The sequence below is a fragment of the Symphalangus syndactylus genome, chromosome 14 (genome assembly GCF_028878055.3).
Source record: "Symphalangus syndactylus isolate Jambi chromosome 14, NHGRI_mSymSyn1-v2.1_pri, whole genome shotgun sequence".
Lineage (NCBI taxonomy): Eukaryota > Metazoa > Chordata > Mammalia > Primates > Hylobatidae > Symphalangus > Symphalangus syndactylus.
In genome coordinates this window covers 13,638,285-13,656,099 of record NC_072436.2, presented here as the reverse complement: position 1 = coordinate 13,656,099, position 17,815 = coordinate 13,638,285, and the positions used below count along the sequence as shown (strand labels likewise).

At 42.1% G+C, this 17,815-nt stretch overlaps 1 protein-coding gene across 1 annotated transcript in view; it reads right to left on the bottom strand.

Annotated features, from left to right (window-relative positions):
* LOC134732415 (mucin-2-like) overlaps positions 1 to 17,815 on the bottom strand; it is a 242,186-nt gene that overhangs the window by 96,414 nt on the left and 127,957 nt on the right. The gene's annotated exons all lie outside the window — the stretch shown is intronic.

Below are 17,815 nucleotides of genomic sequence, written 5' to 3'. Positions count from 1 at the left end.
TGAGTTTCATAAGAAAAAAATCAGTTGTGCATTTTGGGCACACGCGTGACAGATCAAAATGTCTTTCTGGGGAAGGGAGTGGCTGGGGGTTGGGGGTGAGATCCAAGATCCTGAAGCTCACTAGCTGTGAAAGGGTGGAGGGGAGAGGCCAGGAGACCAAGAGAAGATGTAGATCTTAGTGCAAAGGAGAGAGTGGGGAGCAGAGGTGGATGTAAAGAGACAGAATAGTTTTTGCAGGAGGTGCAGGAGCATCCATCTAAATCAAGGATGTCGAATTATTGCAGATTCCTTTTGAGTCCTGACAAACTTCACAGGTTGGTTCTGGGCCCCTCCATGGGGGTGTCTCAAGGTTCCCTCTACTTTAACCCATCTGTCTGCCAGGTGAGGACCCCTCTTCTGTCAGGTGAGGGCTCATTGCAGGCTACCCCCGCTTCACTCCTTCTGCCCTGGCCAGGCAGCCCTGTGCCTTAAATGAAGGAGGCCGCTGCGGTCCAGGCAGCAAGTGTTTAAGGGAAAGAAGGTGAACTGGATGATGCCAGGGCTGGGCTGGGCAGTTGGGTGATGCCAGGTCTGGGCTCCCTGGGCTGGGAAGTTGGCAGACCCAGTGGCAAGTGTAGGGCTGGAAACAGGGCATGGAGAGAAGGGGCAGCTGGAAAGTATGAGGTCTTAAGAGGGTCCTCAGGCAAGCCTCGCTGAGAAGGTGACATTCAGCATCATCTTGAAGGGTGGGGAAGAGGCATGAGGATATCTGAGGAGGATTATTCCAGGTAGGGGCCACCAGAAGTGCAAGGTCTCCGTGGCCAAAGTGTGCTTGGCATTTGGTGGCGCATAAAGAGGTGGTGTTTCTGGCATGGGGCGAGTCAGGAGGAGGAGGGTGGGACTGAGGGGTGGGGCACCCCACACAGGTGCATTTGCCAGACATTGCACGCAAGGCTTTGGGGTTCTGAGCAGAGGAGGGACATGAACTGACCTAAGAATGAGCGAAAGAAGAATAAACGAAAGGCGGGGTGTGGATGTCGGGAGCCCGTTCGGGGGCTTCACGATGGCCCAGGTGAGTGGTGAGGGCAGCTTGAGTCTGAGCAGTGGTGGCAGAATTGGTGAGAAGTGATTAGACTCCGAGTATGTTGTGAAGGCAGAGTCAGCACAAGTTTACTGCTAGATTACATACGAAGCCTGAAAGGAAGAGAGGTGGTGAGGATAACTACAGGTGTTTTGTTTTTCTGAACAATCGGAAGAATAAAGTTGCCATTTTCTGAGGCTTCCACATTTCCATAAAAAGTTTAGAACCAGCTTGTCAATTTCTACAAAGAAGCCTGTTGGGATTCTGATTGCAGTTGCATTGAATTTCTATATCAAGTGGAAGAAAATGACATCATAGCAATATGGAATTCTCTGCTTACATAATCATGATATATATCTTCATTTGTTTAGGTCTTCTTTACTTTTGTCCAGAGATGCTTTTAATTTCTTCCTGAGATATTTAATTTCCAATGTACACTTCGTTCACATGTTATTAAACCTATTTTAAAATTTATTATTTGTGGCATCGTTGCAAGTGGATTTAAAAATGTTATTATTTTTATCTGTAAACATAATACAATTGATTTTAAAGTATTGATTGTGTATATTATGATCTTGATAAATACACTGCTTAGTTCTAGTTATTTTATAGATTCTTTAGGATTTTTTTAATATAAATGACTTTGCATTGCTGAGATAAAATTCAACAATGTTGTTCATTTTATTTTGCTAGAATTTTATAGAGAATTTTTGTCCTATATTCATGAGGTATGTCGGTCTGCAATTTTCTTTGTAATGTCTTTATCAGTTTTTGATATCATAGTTATGTTGGCCTCATAAAGCATACTGGGAAGATTTTACTTTATTTTCTGCAAAAGTTTCAGTAGAATTATTTCTTCTTTGAATGTTTTGATAGAATTCACCAGTAAAACCACCTGGACCTGAAATTTTTTCATGGGAAGGTTTTTGAGGATGTATTCAATCTCTACTCAAATTTTCTATTTCATCTTGTGTCAATTTTGGTAAGTTGTATTTTCAGAAATATGTCCATCTCATCTAAATTGTTGAATGTATTGGCATAAAGTTGTTCTTAATATTCCGTTATTAACCTTTTAATATATGTAGGATTTCTAAAGATGTCCCTCTTTTGTGTTTTCCCTTTTTTTTTGTCTTTTCAAAGAACCATCTTTTAGCTTTGTTAATTTTCTCTTTTGTTTGTCTGTTTTCCATTTACTCAGTTTCTGCTATTATTTGTATTATTTCCTTTTAATTACTTTACTTTTTAAGAAAAGGTTTCTTAAGGTAGAAACTTAGTTCATTAATTTGAGAAAGTCTTTTTAAATATAAGCATACTAAAGCTACACATTTTCTCTAAGCTTTATTTTAGCTATAGTTCACAAATTTTGATATTTGTTTCTTCATTACTGTTCAGTTTGAAATATTTTAAAATGTGCTTTGTGATTTCTACTTTGGCCTATAGAGTATTTAGAAATGTATTGCTTAATTTCCAAATATTTGGGGGGATTTTCCCATATATCTTATTGTCATTAATTTTTAATTGAGTTCCATGTAGTCGGAAAACATATTCAGCAAGTTTCAATCTTTTGAAATGTATGAAGATTTTTTAAAAAATGGCCTAGCACATGATCTGTTGGGGAATATATCATGTAAACTTGAAAAGAATGAGTATTTGGCAGTTGTTGAATTTATTGTTCTATAAATGGCTATTAGGACAAAGTGGTTAATGATGTTATTCCGATTTTCTCTTGACTTGTTGTATCAGTTGTCGAGGGAGGAGTGTTACAATCTCCAAGTATAATTATAGATTTCTCTCTTTAATTCTTTCGGTTTTTTCCTTATGTATTGTGAAGTTCTTCTCTTAAGCCCTTTATGCTTGTGAATTTTATATTTTCCTAAAAATTAAGTCCTTTAATGTTATGTGATGTTACTCTTTATCTCTGTTAATATCCATTGTCTTCAAGTCTAGTTTATTTTCATTAATGTAACCCATCTAGCCTTCTTATGCTTATTGTTTGCATGGTATCATTTTTAAGCCTTTTGTTTTTTAGAGACAGGGTCTGACTTTGTTGCTCAGGCCAGAGTGGAGTGGTGTGATCATAGCTCACTGTAACCTTGAACTCTTGGGCTTGAGTGATCCCTCCAGCTCAGCCTCCTGAGTAGCTAAGACTATAGGAGTGCACCACTATGCCAGGCTAATTTAATTTTTTGTAGCGATGAGGTCTCTCTATGTTGCCCGGGTTCATTTTAAGCCTTTAAAAAAATGCTCAATCTATATTTGTAGCTGATAACCTCCACCTTTTAACGGAAAGGTTTAGTCCATTGGTATTTTGTGTACTTATTGATATGGGCCAGAATTGATCTATCATTTTCCTGTTTGTTTTCTGCTTGTGTCCTCTGTTTCTCGTGCATTTGTACCCCTTCTCGGCCTTCTTTGTGGTTAACTTTGTTTTAGTGTTCCATTTTAATGTATATATTAGCCTGTCTGTTGTACTTTTTACTTTATCTAGACTTTATGCTTTTTTTTCCCTATGGTAAGCCCATATGACATTAACAATAAAAAAGTGAAGTGAGAGAGATCATTAAATTCACCAAGAAAATGACAGCATTGCTGTCTTAAAATGCTTTCTTCTAGCTTTATGGAGGTATACTTGACAAATAAAAATTGTATATATTTAAGGTGTAAAACGTGATGATTTTGTGTACATATACATTGTGAAATGGTTATTGCTATCAAGCAAATTAACATACCCATCACTTCACATAGTTGTAGTATTTTTTATTGTGGTGAAGATACTTAAAAATCTACACTCTTGGCAAATTTCAAGTATTATTAACTATAGTTACCATAATGCATGTTAGATTTCTGGAACTTATTTATCTCACATAACCAAAACTTTATGTCCTTTGGCCAACACCTCCTCATTTCCTCCCACCCTTCAGCAATGGCAATAATCATTCTGTTATTTGTTCTTATGAATTTGACATTTTTAGATTCCACATACAAGTGAGATAATGCGGTATTTGTCATTCTGTGTCTGGCTTATTTCACTTAACATAATATCATTCTACTAGTCTGTTCTTATATTGCCATAAAGAAATTCCTGAGACTGGGCAATTCATTTTTTAAAAAAGATTAAGTTTAATTGGTTCACAGTTCTGCAGGCTGTACAGGAAGCATGGTGGCATCTGCTTCTGGGGAGGCCTCTGGAAACTTATAATCATGGTGGAAGGTGCAGAGGGAGCTAGCACTTTACATGGCCAGAGCAAGAGGAAGAGAGAGGGGAAGGTGCTACACATTTTTAAATAACCAGATCTCATGAGAACTCATTATCACCACAACAGCACCAAGGGAGATGGTGTTAAAACATGGGAAAGCACTCCCATGATCAAATTACCTCCTGCCAGGCCCCTCCTCCAACACTGGGGATTAGAATTAGACATGAGATTTGGGTGGGGACACAGATCCAAATCATATCAGTCCACCAGGTTCATTTGTGTTGTTGCAAATGGCAGGATTTTGTTCTTTTTAAAGGCTGAATAGTTTTCTATCATGTATGTAACGTCTTCTTTAACTATTCATCTACTAATGGACACTTAGGTTGTTTCCCATTTCCATATCTTGGCAATTGTGAATAATGCTGCAATAAACATGGAGGTGCGGTTGTCTCTTTGAGATACAGATTTCATTTTCTTTGGATATATACCGAGAAGTAGTCTTGCTGGATCATATGGTAGTTCTCTTTTTAATTTTTAAGGACTCCATACTGTTTTCCATAATGGCTGTACCAACATACATTTCTGCCAACAATGTACAAGGGTTCCCTTTTCTTCGCATCCTTGCCCACACTTGTTATCTTTTGTCTTTTTGATAATAGCCATCCTAACAAGTGTGAGGGGATATCTAACTGTGGTTTTGCTTTGCATTTCCCTGATAGTTAATAACGACCACCTTTTCATATACCTATTGGCCATTTGCCTGACTTCTTTTGAGAAATGTCATTCAAGTACTTAGCCCATTTTAAACTTGGGTTATTTGTTTCTTTGCTATTAAGTTGTTTGAGTTCCTTATATATTTTGGATATTAACTTCCTGTTAGATATATGATTTGCAAATATTCCTCCCATTCTATAGCTTTCCTTTTCACCCTGGCTTTATTGTTTCCTTTGTTATGCAGAAGCCTTTTAGTTTGATGCAATCTCACTTATTTTTGGAATTATTGCCTATGCTTTTGGTGTCACATCCAAAAAAATCATTGGCCAGACCAATATTAAGAAGTTTTTCCGTATGTTTTCTTCTAGTAGTTTTATGGCTTCAGGTCTTACATGTACATCTTTAATCCACTTTAAGTTGATTTTTGCATGTGGAGTGACGTGAGAGTCCAGTTTTCTCCTGTATGTGAATCTTCAGTTTTTTTTAAACACCAGTTATTAAAGAGACTAGCCATTCTCCATTGTGTGTTTTTGGCACCCTTGTTGAAGATCTGTTGACTATAAATGAATGAATTTATTTCTGGCCTTTCTATTTTGTTCTATTCGTCTATATATCTGTTTTATGTCAGTACCATAATATTTTGATTACTGTAGCTTTGTGATATTTGAAATCAAGAAGTGTAATGCCTCCAGCTTTGTTCTTGTTCAAAATTGCTTTGGCTATTCAGGATCTTTTGTGGTTCCATATGAATTTTGGGATTATTTTTTCTGTTTTTGTAAATAATGCCATTGGGATTTTGATAGGGATTGCACTGAATTTGTGGATCACTTTGGGTGGTATGCACATTTTAACTATGTTAATTCTTCTAATCCATGAACACAGGATGTCTTTTCATTTATGTTTATTTTCTTTAATTTCCTGCATCAATGTTTTATAATTTTCACGGTACAAGTCCTCAACCTCTTTAAGTTTATTCATAAGTATTTTTTTTGTTGCTATTGTGAATCGGATTACTTTCTTAATTTCCTTTTCACATACTTAATTGTGTATAGAAACACAATTGGTCTTTGTATGTTGACTTTGTATTCTGTAATTTTACAGGATTTTTTAAAGCAGTTTTTTTTGTTGTTGAGTGTTTAGGGTTTTCTACATATATCATCATGCCATCTGCAAATAGAAAAAAATTTACTTCTTTCTGATTTGGATGCTTTTATTTCTTTTTCTTGTCTAATAGCACTGGCTAGGACTTCCTGTACTACGTTGAATAGAAGTGATGGGAGTGGGCATCCTTTACTCATATCAGATCTTACAGTAAGGCTTTCAGTTTTTTTCCCATTGATTATGATATTAGTTGTGGGCTTTTACTGTGTTGAGGTAAGTTTCTTCTATAGCTATTTTGTTGAGAGTTTTAATCGTGAACGGATGTTAAACTTTGTCAGATGCCTTCTATAGCTATTTTGTTGAGAGTTTTCATCATGAACGGATGTTAAACTCTGTCAGATGCTTTTTCTATGTCTATTTAGATGATTATATAGATTTTCCCTTTCATTCTGTTAATGTAGTATATCATTGATTTATGTATGTTGAACCATCCTTGCATTCCAGGTATAAATTCCACTTGGTCATAATATATAATCCTTTTAATGTGTTGTTGAGTTCAGTTTGCTAGTATGTTATTGGGAATTTTTTTTGCATCTATGTTCATCAGAGATATTTCCCTGTAGTTTTCATTTCTTGTGGTGTCTTTGTCTGACTGTGCTATTAGGGTGATGCTAGCCTCATAAAATTAGCTTGGAAGTGTTCCCTCTTTTTCTATTTTTTGGAAGACTTTAAGAAGAACTAGTATTAGTTCTTCTTTGATTGTTTCGTATAATTGAACTGTGAAGCCATTTGATTCAGGGCTTTTCTTTGTTGAGTGGTTTTTGATTACTGATTCAGTCTCCTTTGATATTTTTCTGTATTTTAGTCCATTTTGTCTTGCTATAAAAGAATATCTGAGCATGGGTAATTTATAAAGAAAAGAGATTTATTTGGCTGACAGACTACAAAAAGTGTGATGCCAGCATCTGCTTCTCATGAGGGCCTCAGGTTGCTGCCACTCATGTAGAAGGTGAAGGGGAGCTGGCTTGTGCAGAGATCACACGGCAGGAGAGGAAGCAAGAGAGAGCAAGTGGGGAGGTGCCAGGCTCTTTATAACAACCAGCTCTCACAGGAACTAAAAGAGCAAGAACTTGCTCACCTCTCTTCCCTCAGAAAGGGCATTAATGTATTCATGAAGGATCCACTCCCATGACCCAAACACCTCCCATTAGGTCCCACCTGCTACATTGGGGATCACATTTCAACATGAGATTGGAGGAGACAAACATCCAAACTATAGGATGTTTAGGCTTTCTATTTCTTCCTGACTCAGTTTTGGTCAGGTAGGTGGTACGTTTCTAAAAATTTATGCATTTCTTCCAGATTATCCCATTTGTTGGCATATAATTATACATAATAGTCCCTTATAATCTTTTTTATTTTGGAGACATTCATTTTAATGCCTCTTTTAAAATTTCTGACTTTATTTATTTGAGTCTTCTCTCTTTGTTTCTTTGTATTGCTAAGGGTTTGTCAATTTTATTTTATTAAAAAAACTCAGTTTTGTTAATTTTATCTATTGTTTTTCTATTCTCTATTTGACTTATGTCTGCTCTAATCCTTATTATTTCCCTTCTACTATATTTGAGCTTAGTTTTCTCTTTTTCTACTTCCTCAAGGTATAAAGTACTTTATTTGGAATGTTTCTTCTTCTTTTCAAAATGTAGGCATTTATTGTAATAAGCTTTCCTCTTAGAACTTCTTTTGCTATATCCCATACGTTTTGGTATATTGTGTTTTTGTTTTTGTTTGTCTTGAGATATTTTTAAAATTCCCTTTTGATTTCCTCTTTTGTCCAATGGTTGCTCAAGTGTGTGTTATTTAGTTTCCACATATTTGTGAATTTTCTAATTTTCTTATTGTTATTGATTTCTAGTTTCTTCTTATTGTGGTCAGAAAAGGTACTTGGAATAATTTAGATCATCTTGAATTTGTTAAAATTCCTTTCCTTTTCCTTTTCCTTTCCTGACAGAGTTTTGCTCTTGTTGCCCAAGCTGGAGTTCAATGGTGTGATCTTGGCTCACTGCAACCTCCACCTCCTGGGTTCAAGTGATTCTCCTGCCTCAGCCTCCTGAGTAGCTGGGATTACAGGTGTGTGCCACCACGTCAGGCTAAGTTTTTGTATTTTTAGTAGAAACGGGGTTTCACCATGTTAGCCAGGCTGGTCTCGAACTCCTGACCTCAGATGATCTGACCCCTCAGCCTCCCAAAGTGCTGGGATTACAGACATGAGCCATTGCTCCTATCTGAATTTGTTAAAATTTCTTTTGTGACCTAACATGTGATCTATCCTGGAGAATGTTCCAAGTGCACTTGAGAAAAATGTATATTTTTCTGCTATTGAGTAGAAAGTTCTGTATATGTCTGTTAGGTTCTTTTGGTCTATACTGTTGCTTAGTTTTGCTGTTTCCTTACTGATTTTCTTTCTGAATCATCTGTCCACTATAGAAAGTGAGATATTAAAGTCCCTTACTACTATTATATTGCTGTCTATCTCTCCCTTTAGCTCTGTCAATGTTTGCTTTATATATTTAGGTGATTTGATGTTGAGTGTGTATATACTTATATTTGTTATATCTTCTTGTAGAAACGACCCTTTTGTCATTATGTAGTAACATTTTCTCTTATAACAATTTTTGACCTAAAGTTTATTTTATCTGACATAAGCATAGCCACCCGATCTCTTTTTGTTATCATTTGTATAGAATATCCCCTCCCATCGCTTTACTTTCGGTCTATGTACATCCTTAAAGTTAAAGTGAGTCTCTTATAGGCAGCATGTTGTTGAATCTTGTTTTTTTAAATCCACTCAGACATTCTATGTCTTATGTTTGGATAATTTAGTCTATTTACATTTAATGTAAATGTTTATAAGCAAAAACTTACTCTTGTCATTTTATTAATTTGTTTTCTGACTGTTTTGTAGTTCCTTTGTTTCTTCCTGCCTTCCTTCATGATTTGTTGATTTTTTTTTTAGTGGCATACTTTGATTCCTTTCACTTTTGTGTATCCACTAGAGCTTTTACTCCTTGTGATTACAGTGAGGCTTACATAAAACATCTTATAGTTATAATAGTCTATTTAAAGTTGATCACATTGCATACAAAAGAGTTCAATGCAATTGAAGTTAAGTAAAAGTAAACACTTTTACTTCTGTTCTTAAAACAATTTTAAAGAAAAATCTCTCTTGAAACAATTTTTCTATAAAAAATTATGTTTGATCATAGCAAAAACATGAAAACAGTACAGAAAAGTTAAAAAATGAAAACTAAAGTCTCTCTGGTTGACCTTTCTTAATGCCCCCTTTATTCCCATGGCCCAGCAGTAAAGTTGGCAGTATATTTTTTTCAGAAAATTATATATATGTATATGTATTCAGAAAATTATGCACACACACATAATCCTTTATAATCCTTTTTTCTCTACATAAATGGAATTTTATGTGCACTGTTTTTTGGTCACAATATATCTTGGAAATAGTGTTCTATCAGCACATATAGCTCTATCTCATTTTGAAAATACTCCCCCTCACCCTATAGTATATTTCCTGCTTCTGTTGCACTTATGCATTGTATGTCCACCTTGGCTCACTTGTCAGGGTAAATCAGTGGGATAGATTCCTGGAAATGGAATTTTCAGATCAAAGGCACAAACATTTAAAAAATAATATCACCAAATAGGTCTTCCACGTGGTTTTATCAATTTATAGACTTACCTACCATGTATCAAATGGTGTCTTTTTGCTTATACCTTGTTCTATCCTGGTATTATTTAATATTTTTGCCACTTTGACACTTAATAATCGTAACTTGCTATTAGTTGAATTTCTTTAATGATGAATGAGGTGGAGCCTCTTTTCCTATGTTTAATGACCATTTATATTTTTCTGTGAAACAGCATTTTTCCCACTGGTTGTTCATGCTTTACTTCTTAATTTGCCATAACTTTTTGTTTATGAAGGAAATCAATCTTTTGTTATATGGGATATAAATCTCTCCCCCACTGTGTAATATTTCTTTTAACTTTGTTTATAGTCTCTATTTTTTCCAGTACAGAAGTTGTTTGTTTTTAGCCAAAAGTTTTTCCTTTAATGTCTTCTACATTTTACACAGCATTTAACCATTCTCCATGCTAAGATTTTAAAATGATGTGTAATATTATTGTCTGGTGAAAGTAACTTTCTCTCAGCCTCCTCAGATTCTTGCTTTGCATCCAGGAGAATTGTCTGGGAGGAGGCAGGAAGGGAACGTGGCAGGGAAGCTCCTATGTAACAGGACAGGGCTCCCAGGATCCTTCTCAGCTGCTCTTCTGAGGCTTTGGAAGATGATGGGACGATCAGGTTTCCACGTGATGCCTTTGAGCAGATGGTTCCAGGTGCCAGGGCCCATGAGCATCTGGGCTGCATCCTGGTGATGCCAGGAAGCCTTCCCTGCCCCCTCCAGCCCTTAACCAGGCATCCCTGAGACTCTGGGGGTGTCTTACCCATGCCTCACCGCTCAGATCTGAATTACAGAAGCAGACGATTTGAGAGCCAGAAGGAACCTTAGATATCATCTATGTCAGTGCCAATGTTGTTGTTGTTTTTTTTTTTTTTTGAAATGGAGTCTCGCTTTGTTGCCCAAGCTGGCATGCAGTGGGGTGATCTCGGCTTGCTGCAACCTCTGCCTCCTGGGTTCAAGCAATTCTCCTGCCTCAGCCTCCTGAGTAGCTGGGATTACAGGTGCATGCCACCACACCTGGCTAATTTTTATAATTTTAGTAGAGACAGAGTTTCATCATGTTGGCCAGGGTGGTCTTGAACTCCTGACCTCAAGTGATCTGCCGCCTCAGCCTCCCAAAGTGCTGAGATTACAGGCGTGAGCCACTGCTCTCCAGTTTTATAATTGAGGAAATGGAGGGAAAGTTCCAGGACATGAGGATGGGAAATGGCAGAACAGGAGGCCTCTCTGTGTCCAGCCAAGACACTCACAGCCCATGTGCTCCCTCCCGTTGTCTTAGGGGTGAGTTGGTCAATTACTTTGAAGGCTCCCTGAGGACCCTCTGTGCCTCATGCTTCTGTGTTACCCACGGTCTTTAGACAGAGCCGGACATGCAGTGGGTGCTCTATAGACCCCATTTGCGGGCCTATGGGAATGCTGGGGTTCTGGGGCAGCTCTGAGGTCCAAGGAGGCTTTGCAGGCTGTGCACTGTGTCCATAGTTCGTTGGCCCAGAAAGCCCACTTTGGGTGTGGGTTTGAGCCTGTCTTGAGGACAGCAGGGGTGGAAGGCCTTTGGATCCCCTGGAATGGAATAGAGGGTGTGGGTGGAAGTGACATTCACTCTTCCTACTGGTAGATGAGGGGAGGTGCCCCCAGCCTTTCCTGCTCACCAGTGGTTCTGAGGGTGAGGTGGGCAGGGCTGACCCATGGCCAAGGGCAGGTGGATCTGCAGTTCTTATCTATCTCCTCTACCAGTACAGAAAGCAGAGTGTGAGGGTGGCGTCTGGGAAGCATGGGAAAGGTGTGGAGGTGGCCCTGGCCTCCAGGGCTCCAGGCTGACATCCCTCCCACCTCTGGATGGGATGCCCAGTGCCAGACAAGCCAGATAAGCCCAGTGAGGAAGGGGATGAACTGCCAAAGGCATCGAAGACAAACACGTTAATAGCAGCAGACAGGAGTGGGAATGGATTAATGGGTTATTTTAGAGGGGGTCTTAGGTGCTTAAGTGGGGATTACAGATGTGCATGATAATCTGTTTGAACAGGAAGCAAAGCGGGAGAGACAATTAAAGCAAAATATGAGTTTGTCTCAGGGTTTTGTTCTTCCAAGGGTGGCACATCAGGACACGGGGCTCCTAGAAACTCCCGCTCATTGGGGTGAAGGGTTGGAAGGATGAGAGAAGGAGCCAGGGCTGATGCGCCGAGAGCAGCCTTGGATGCCTCACGATGGAAATTCTACTGACCCACCTGGCCCTCGGTTTATCGACTTCTAATTTCAGTTACGAAGCATGTCCAGTCTCCAGGCCCTCAGGGTGTGGAGCACACAGAATCCATTACAGTTAAAAAAAAAAAAAAACAAACAGCCGCTGGAGTCTGGCTGGCACCAAGTCCCACTGGGGGCCCGCCGTGGCATCTGCCCATCTGGGGTTTGATCAGGCAGTGAGGAGGTGGCTCACCTGTGCATCCGTGAGAACAGGGCCCTGCAGGGCTCACACTGGGGCCTGCCTGCCCAGCCCCACCTCCCTATGGTGGACACGCGTTCTGTGTTCTCTCTGCAGCTGCCGCCCCGGGGAGGGGGTGCACCCAGAATGACCTGAGACCAGAGCTTCTCCGGTTGGTGGTGGCCTTGCCCGCTGGCTCTGACAGTGGCCCTGGCCTGGGGCCTCACAGGCAAGCTCTCCAGGGAGTCTTCTGGTGGCCACTTTGCCCATGCAGGAGCCCCGGGTGGCTGAGTCTTAGCTGTGGCTCCTGGGCTCTGTACTTGCAGTTTTTCCAGGGTATCTGGGGAAACTGAGCCCCGGACCCTGGAGGCTGAGTCGTGGCCCCCTGAACACTGTGGGGCATTGCCAACGTGGGCCGACAGCTCCTTTAGGAGAAACTCTTCTTGAGGTACTTTGTGGATGGTCTGCAGAGTGACGTTAGGAAAAATGGCTGAGAAATTCCTGACTGGGTCCAAACTTGGGTATCTCAGGGACTTGGTAAAAGTGCCCATTTCTCTTTCAGTGTCCCCTGTGGAATACAGGAGTGTTTTAAATTAAAATTTTCAAGGCAGGGTCTTGCTCTGTTGCCCAGGCTGGAGTACAATGTTGTGATCACAGCTCACTGTAGCCTTGACCCCCCAAGCCATCCTCCTGCCTTAGCATTCTAAGTAGCTGGAGCCACAGGTGTGCACCATCAGGCCTTGCTAACTTTTTTTTTTTTTTTTTTTTTAGTAGATATGTGGTCTTGCTATGTTGCCCAGGCTGGTCTCAGACTCCTGGGCTCAAATGATCTGCCTGCCTCAGCTTCCCAAAGTGCTGGGATTACAGGTGTGAGCCACTGCACTCTGCCACAGAAGTGTGTGGCCAGGGACTCGTGCATGCCAGGGAAGAGCATTGGCTTCCGAATCCTCTGACTTCACGATGTGACTTGGCCAGCAATGACTCTGGGTTAGAGATAGGTGGAGTGGAGGCAGGCAGTGGTCAGAGACCCCAAACACGGAGTTCCGGCACCATAACTATGATTTTCCATCACTTTAGAGGCACCAACAGGGGTCCCTCTGGAAACGTGGAGCAGAATCATCCAGGATCCCAAAGAGGACTTTGCCCTCCTGCCCATTTCCAGTTCCTCTCCCACCTCCTCTGGTTTCCAGAAGCAGCACATCCCCGGCCCCACCCCTCATCTGTATACGGATCCCGCCTAATGCAGACCCAGGTGGTGAAAAACCCGTCTACAACGAACCAAGGCTGTTCGTGCTTTCAAATATTAAATTCTGTTCAGAATATTAAATAATTTCCTCTTCAGTGATCCCAGTAAATTTAATTAGCTCTTGTTCTCCCAATAGAGTTGTCTCTTGGTTGCTGAAATGTTGCATTCTCAAGGAAGGAGGCCCACATTCCTGCAGCGCAGAGGGCTCACTGTCTCCCTGCGCAGCCTGCCCTGCTGCAGGCACCACAGCATATTGGCTGCCAGGATCCCCTGTGCCCTGGCAGGAGGTGGACGACACAGAGCTTTGCCATCCATGAGCCGTTCATTCTCTGAGGGCAGGGAGAACCTTGAGGGATCTGCTGGGTACCCTCCGTCAGGGTGCCATGCAAGGGCAATTATAAACAATACTCCAGGGACCCCACAGAGCTGGTGTCCTTCTTCCAGCGGGAGCAGCCTGAGGGTGGCTGGGTCTGCCCGTGTCTTGGAACTAGGCCTGTGAAGATGGGTCTCCATCTTGTGGCCCCAGCTCTAGGGAAGTGTGGGCAGCTTGTCCTGAAATGTGAGGTGAGCCACTGGGGAGGGTTGCAGGGAATTCCTGAGACACTGCAGTGAGAAGAGACTTCCTTGGTGCCTCAAGGATATAAACAATCAAAGGTCAATGCCATGAGAAATGGTGGGGAAGGTGGTGCTTCCCAGGCCCTGTGTGGTCAGCCTTGGCTGGTCCCTCATGGACCCAAGTCTGGACGCGGAAGGTGGATGTCTTCCTGGTCTGGGAGGACCTAGTCCCTGAAAGGCAAATGAGTGCACAACCTAGTGTCTGGCACTGGCTTGTAAATTCACATCTGGGTTCTCACTAAACCTCCAAATAGGCCCGTGCACGGTGTGAATTGCAGTCAACGATTTTCTTCCTGGAATCACTCTCACTGCCCGTGTCTTCTTCTTGACCCTGGGGGCATCTATAGAGTGTTCAGACCCACACTTCCTGATGAATTTCTTGAGATGGCCGAGGCAGATGTGGTGATTTGAAGGCTGGAGGGTTCCTTCCCACACCTGCAGTGGTTCTCACACTGGAGCCGCCTGGGGAGGTTTCAATGTCCTGATGTGAGTCCCACCCCAGAGGGTTGACTGCACCCTGTGTGGGCTGCAGGATGGACGTCCAGATTTAGAAATCACCCTGGTTAATCCAAATGCAAGAGCCACTGGCATGAGGTAGTGGAGAGATGACTTCCTTTGCTGTCTGAGTGGACTCTGGCTCCGATGGCTGTCCCTGGCCGTGAGGTTCTGAAGAGACTGTGGCCTCCACCTTGTGGGGTGGGGGCTGTCGTGCTTTTCCGGGTTGCTTGCTCTGGGGGAAGCCTGCTACTGGGTGCTGAGCAAACCTTGCAGGTCTGGGTCATTTAGACTCTCAGAGACTCAGTTTCTGCATCTGTAAACTGGGGTCAATAATGCAGACCCGCTGCATTATTTTGAAGGTTAAACGAGAAAATACACGTTAGGTGCCTAGTGCACAGTAGGGAGTCAGTAAGTGTTATTCACTTCCCTCCCTTCCTCTCCCGAACCATGAGCGTTAAACATATTTATTTTGTAAGGATGAAACTTCCAGAACCTGCGTTCAAATAATAATTAACATGGGCTGGGCCTTTTCCTGAGAAGCCCCTGATGAGGGTTAGAAATGTGTCTGCAATGGGCCATTTGCTCCGCTGGCATTTGGAGAGCCCCTAACATCCTGATACCAGCAAACCCATTTAAACTTGAATCTGGAAAGGACTGTCAAGAGGCAGGATCGAGCAACACAGTACCCACATTTCCTCCGAGAAGAGCTCAAGCCGCCTCTGGGTGGCTCTTATGCAACACGTTTGCGTCTGGCCACTGAACAACAAATAAAAACAGCAGCAACAATGACCCATCTCCATGACTGAGCGATGACTTGTTTTTGCATCATTAGTGCTGTATCCAGTCTGGGCATGGAGGTGCTGCACGCTTGGCTGACCATGTTTCCCTAAGGCGCTCACTCTGGAGTCTTCTTGGTCAAAGGCCTGAGACTCTGCGGGGTTCTCGAGCATCGTGGAAACTCTACAGGCAGACCCCCACGTTGATCAGGGAGCAGTCCTTTAGTCTTCCTTCCCCTGTGAGCTGGTACCTTGGAGGAGAAACTGGATCCATGACATGCCTAACCGAGTTAAAAAATTTTTTCCTTATAGTTTTCTTGATTACAAATACAATTCAGATCCAATGTAGAAAATTTAGAATATAATCATAAAATTCAAAAAAGAAAATACCAAATAGCCCATTGTCCACTTACACAGAGGAAACCGCTGCCAGGCCCAGGAGTGTGTCCTTCCAGCCTGCTTTGGAGGCCTGGGGAGTATAATGGGATTGCGCTGCACATTCTGTTTTATAAATCTTTTCATTTAATGGTTTATAAACACTTTGCAATGGCATTCAATATTCTTCTACAATAGGAGTTTTAATGAGTGCACAAATTATTTACCAAGCACCCTGGAGTTGGGCATTTAGTTTGTTTTCAATCTTTTGATGTTATAAGCAATGGTGCAAATATTCTGGTACATAAATCTTTCCAGATAAGTCTTTGTGTTTGTTCCTGAGTTTCTCCTTAGGGTAAATTCCTATAAGTGGAATTGCTGAGTTAAAGGTTAAACACATTTGGAAAGCTTTTGATCCGAGTGCCAATCTGCCCTCCAGAAAGATTACACTGACTCCGTCCGAATCCCACCAGCAAGCGAACGAGAGGTCATTTCCCCGCACCCCCCAAAGCACTGGGTAGAATTGGCATTTTCAAAATCTGGCAGGTGGAAAAAATGGAAGTGGGCTTTTGTTTTGATTTGCTTTGCTTTGGTGACTGGTGGGATTCGACATTGTCCCTGCTTTGGAGTCATTTCTCAGTCTTCTTTTGTGAGTGGCCTCTTCAAGTCCCTGCGTGCTGAGGTGTCACCCGGCATGTGTGGCCCTGGCTTTGGTAGTTAAAGATGGCCTGGGAGGTGAAGATGGCTGCATGAAATTTGGACAACAATATTTGGAGAAGATGGCAAAGTCACCCCATAGGTTGATTATTTCTTTTTTTCTTTCTTTTTTTTTTTTTTTTTTTTTTTTTAGATGGAGTCTCAGGCAACTCAGCCTGTTGCCAGGCTGGAGTGCAGTGGTGCGTTCTTGGCTTACTGCAACCTCCGCCTCCTGGGTTCAAGCAATTCTTCTGCCTCAGTCTCCCAAGTAGCTGGGATTACAGGCACGCGCCACCACGCCCGGCTAATTTTTTGTGTTTTTTTTTTTTTTTTTTTTTTTTTTTTAGTAGAGATGTGGTTTCACAGTGTTGGCCAGGCTGGTATTGAACTCCTGATCTCATGATCCGCCCCTCTCAGTCTCCCAAAGTGCTGGGATTACAGGCATGAGCCACTGCGCCCGGCCTAGGTTGATTATTTCTTCAGGTTTTTCTCAGAGCACTTACCAAGTGGCCTTGTTATCTGGCTGTTCACCCATCTGTCTCCCCAACTCCACACCCAGCGCGCGGGGGCAGGATTGCATCTTGTTCATGCCTGTGGGCCCCTCTGCCTGCCCCAGAGCCGGTCACTTCAAAGGTGGCAAAGAATAGTTGTTGAGTCAATTAATGAACAAAGGCCCTGCATGAGCTACTCCTTTCTGGGCAAATAGCAAAGTCGATCACGAAGGCAGCTCAGGACATTGCTGTGGTCTTTATGCCCCCTCGTGTTGCTTGGGGCAGTGGTCAAGCCCAGGGGACAAGGATGGTGTGATGCTGCTATTCCAAAGGGCTGGTGCTGTGAAGCAAGAATAATAGGAGAAGGTTGCTTTTTGTCTATTTATCATCAAATAGACAATCTGCCTTTCTGGAGGGCAGATTGGCACTCGGATCAAAAGCTTTCCAAAAAAACATAAAGTCCAGTGGTGGGAGACAGGGAGTTGCTGCCTCATGGGTAAGGTCTTTCCTTCTGGGATGATGGAAGGTGCAGCAAGATAGAGGCGTTGACTACACAACATTGTGAATGCACCGAGTGCCCCTCAATTGCACACTTTTAACGACTACTTTTATGTTATGTAAATTTCACCTCAATTAAAAGGAATGGAGCTCAGGGCTCCCCTCGCTGGCCCCAGCTCCTGCCTCTTCAGTCTAAACCCGGGCACGTCATGGCAGACAAGGACTCTGTGGCCGTGTGATGAAGCAGGGATTGCATCTATGCACCCATCCCCTAATTTCCTGTGTTAGCCCTAAGATCTCAGATCAGAACTGGTGTCCCACAGTCCAGGGGAGTCTTTGAGGGGGAAACGAGCTGGTTTGCAGAGGTCTGA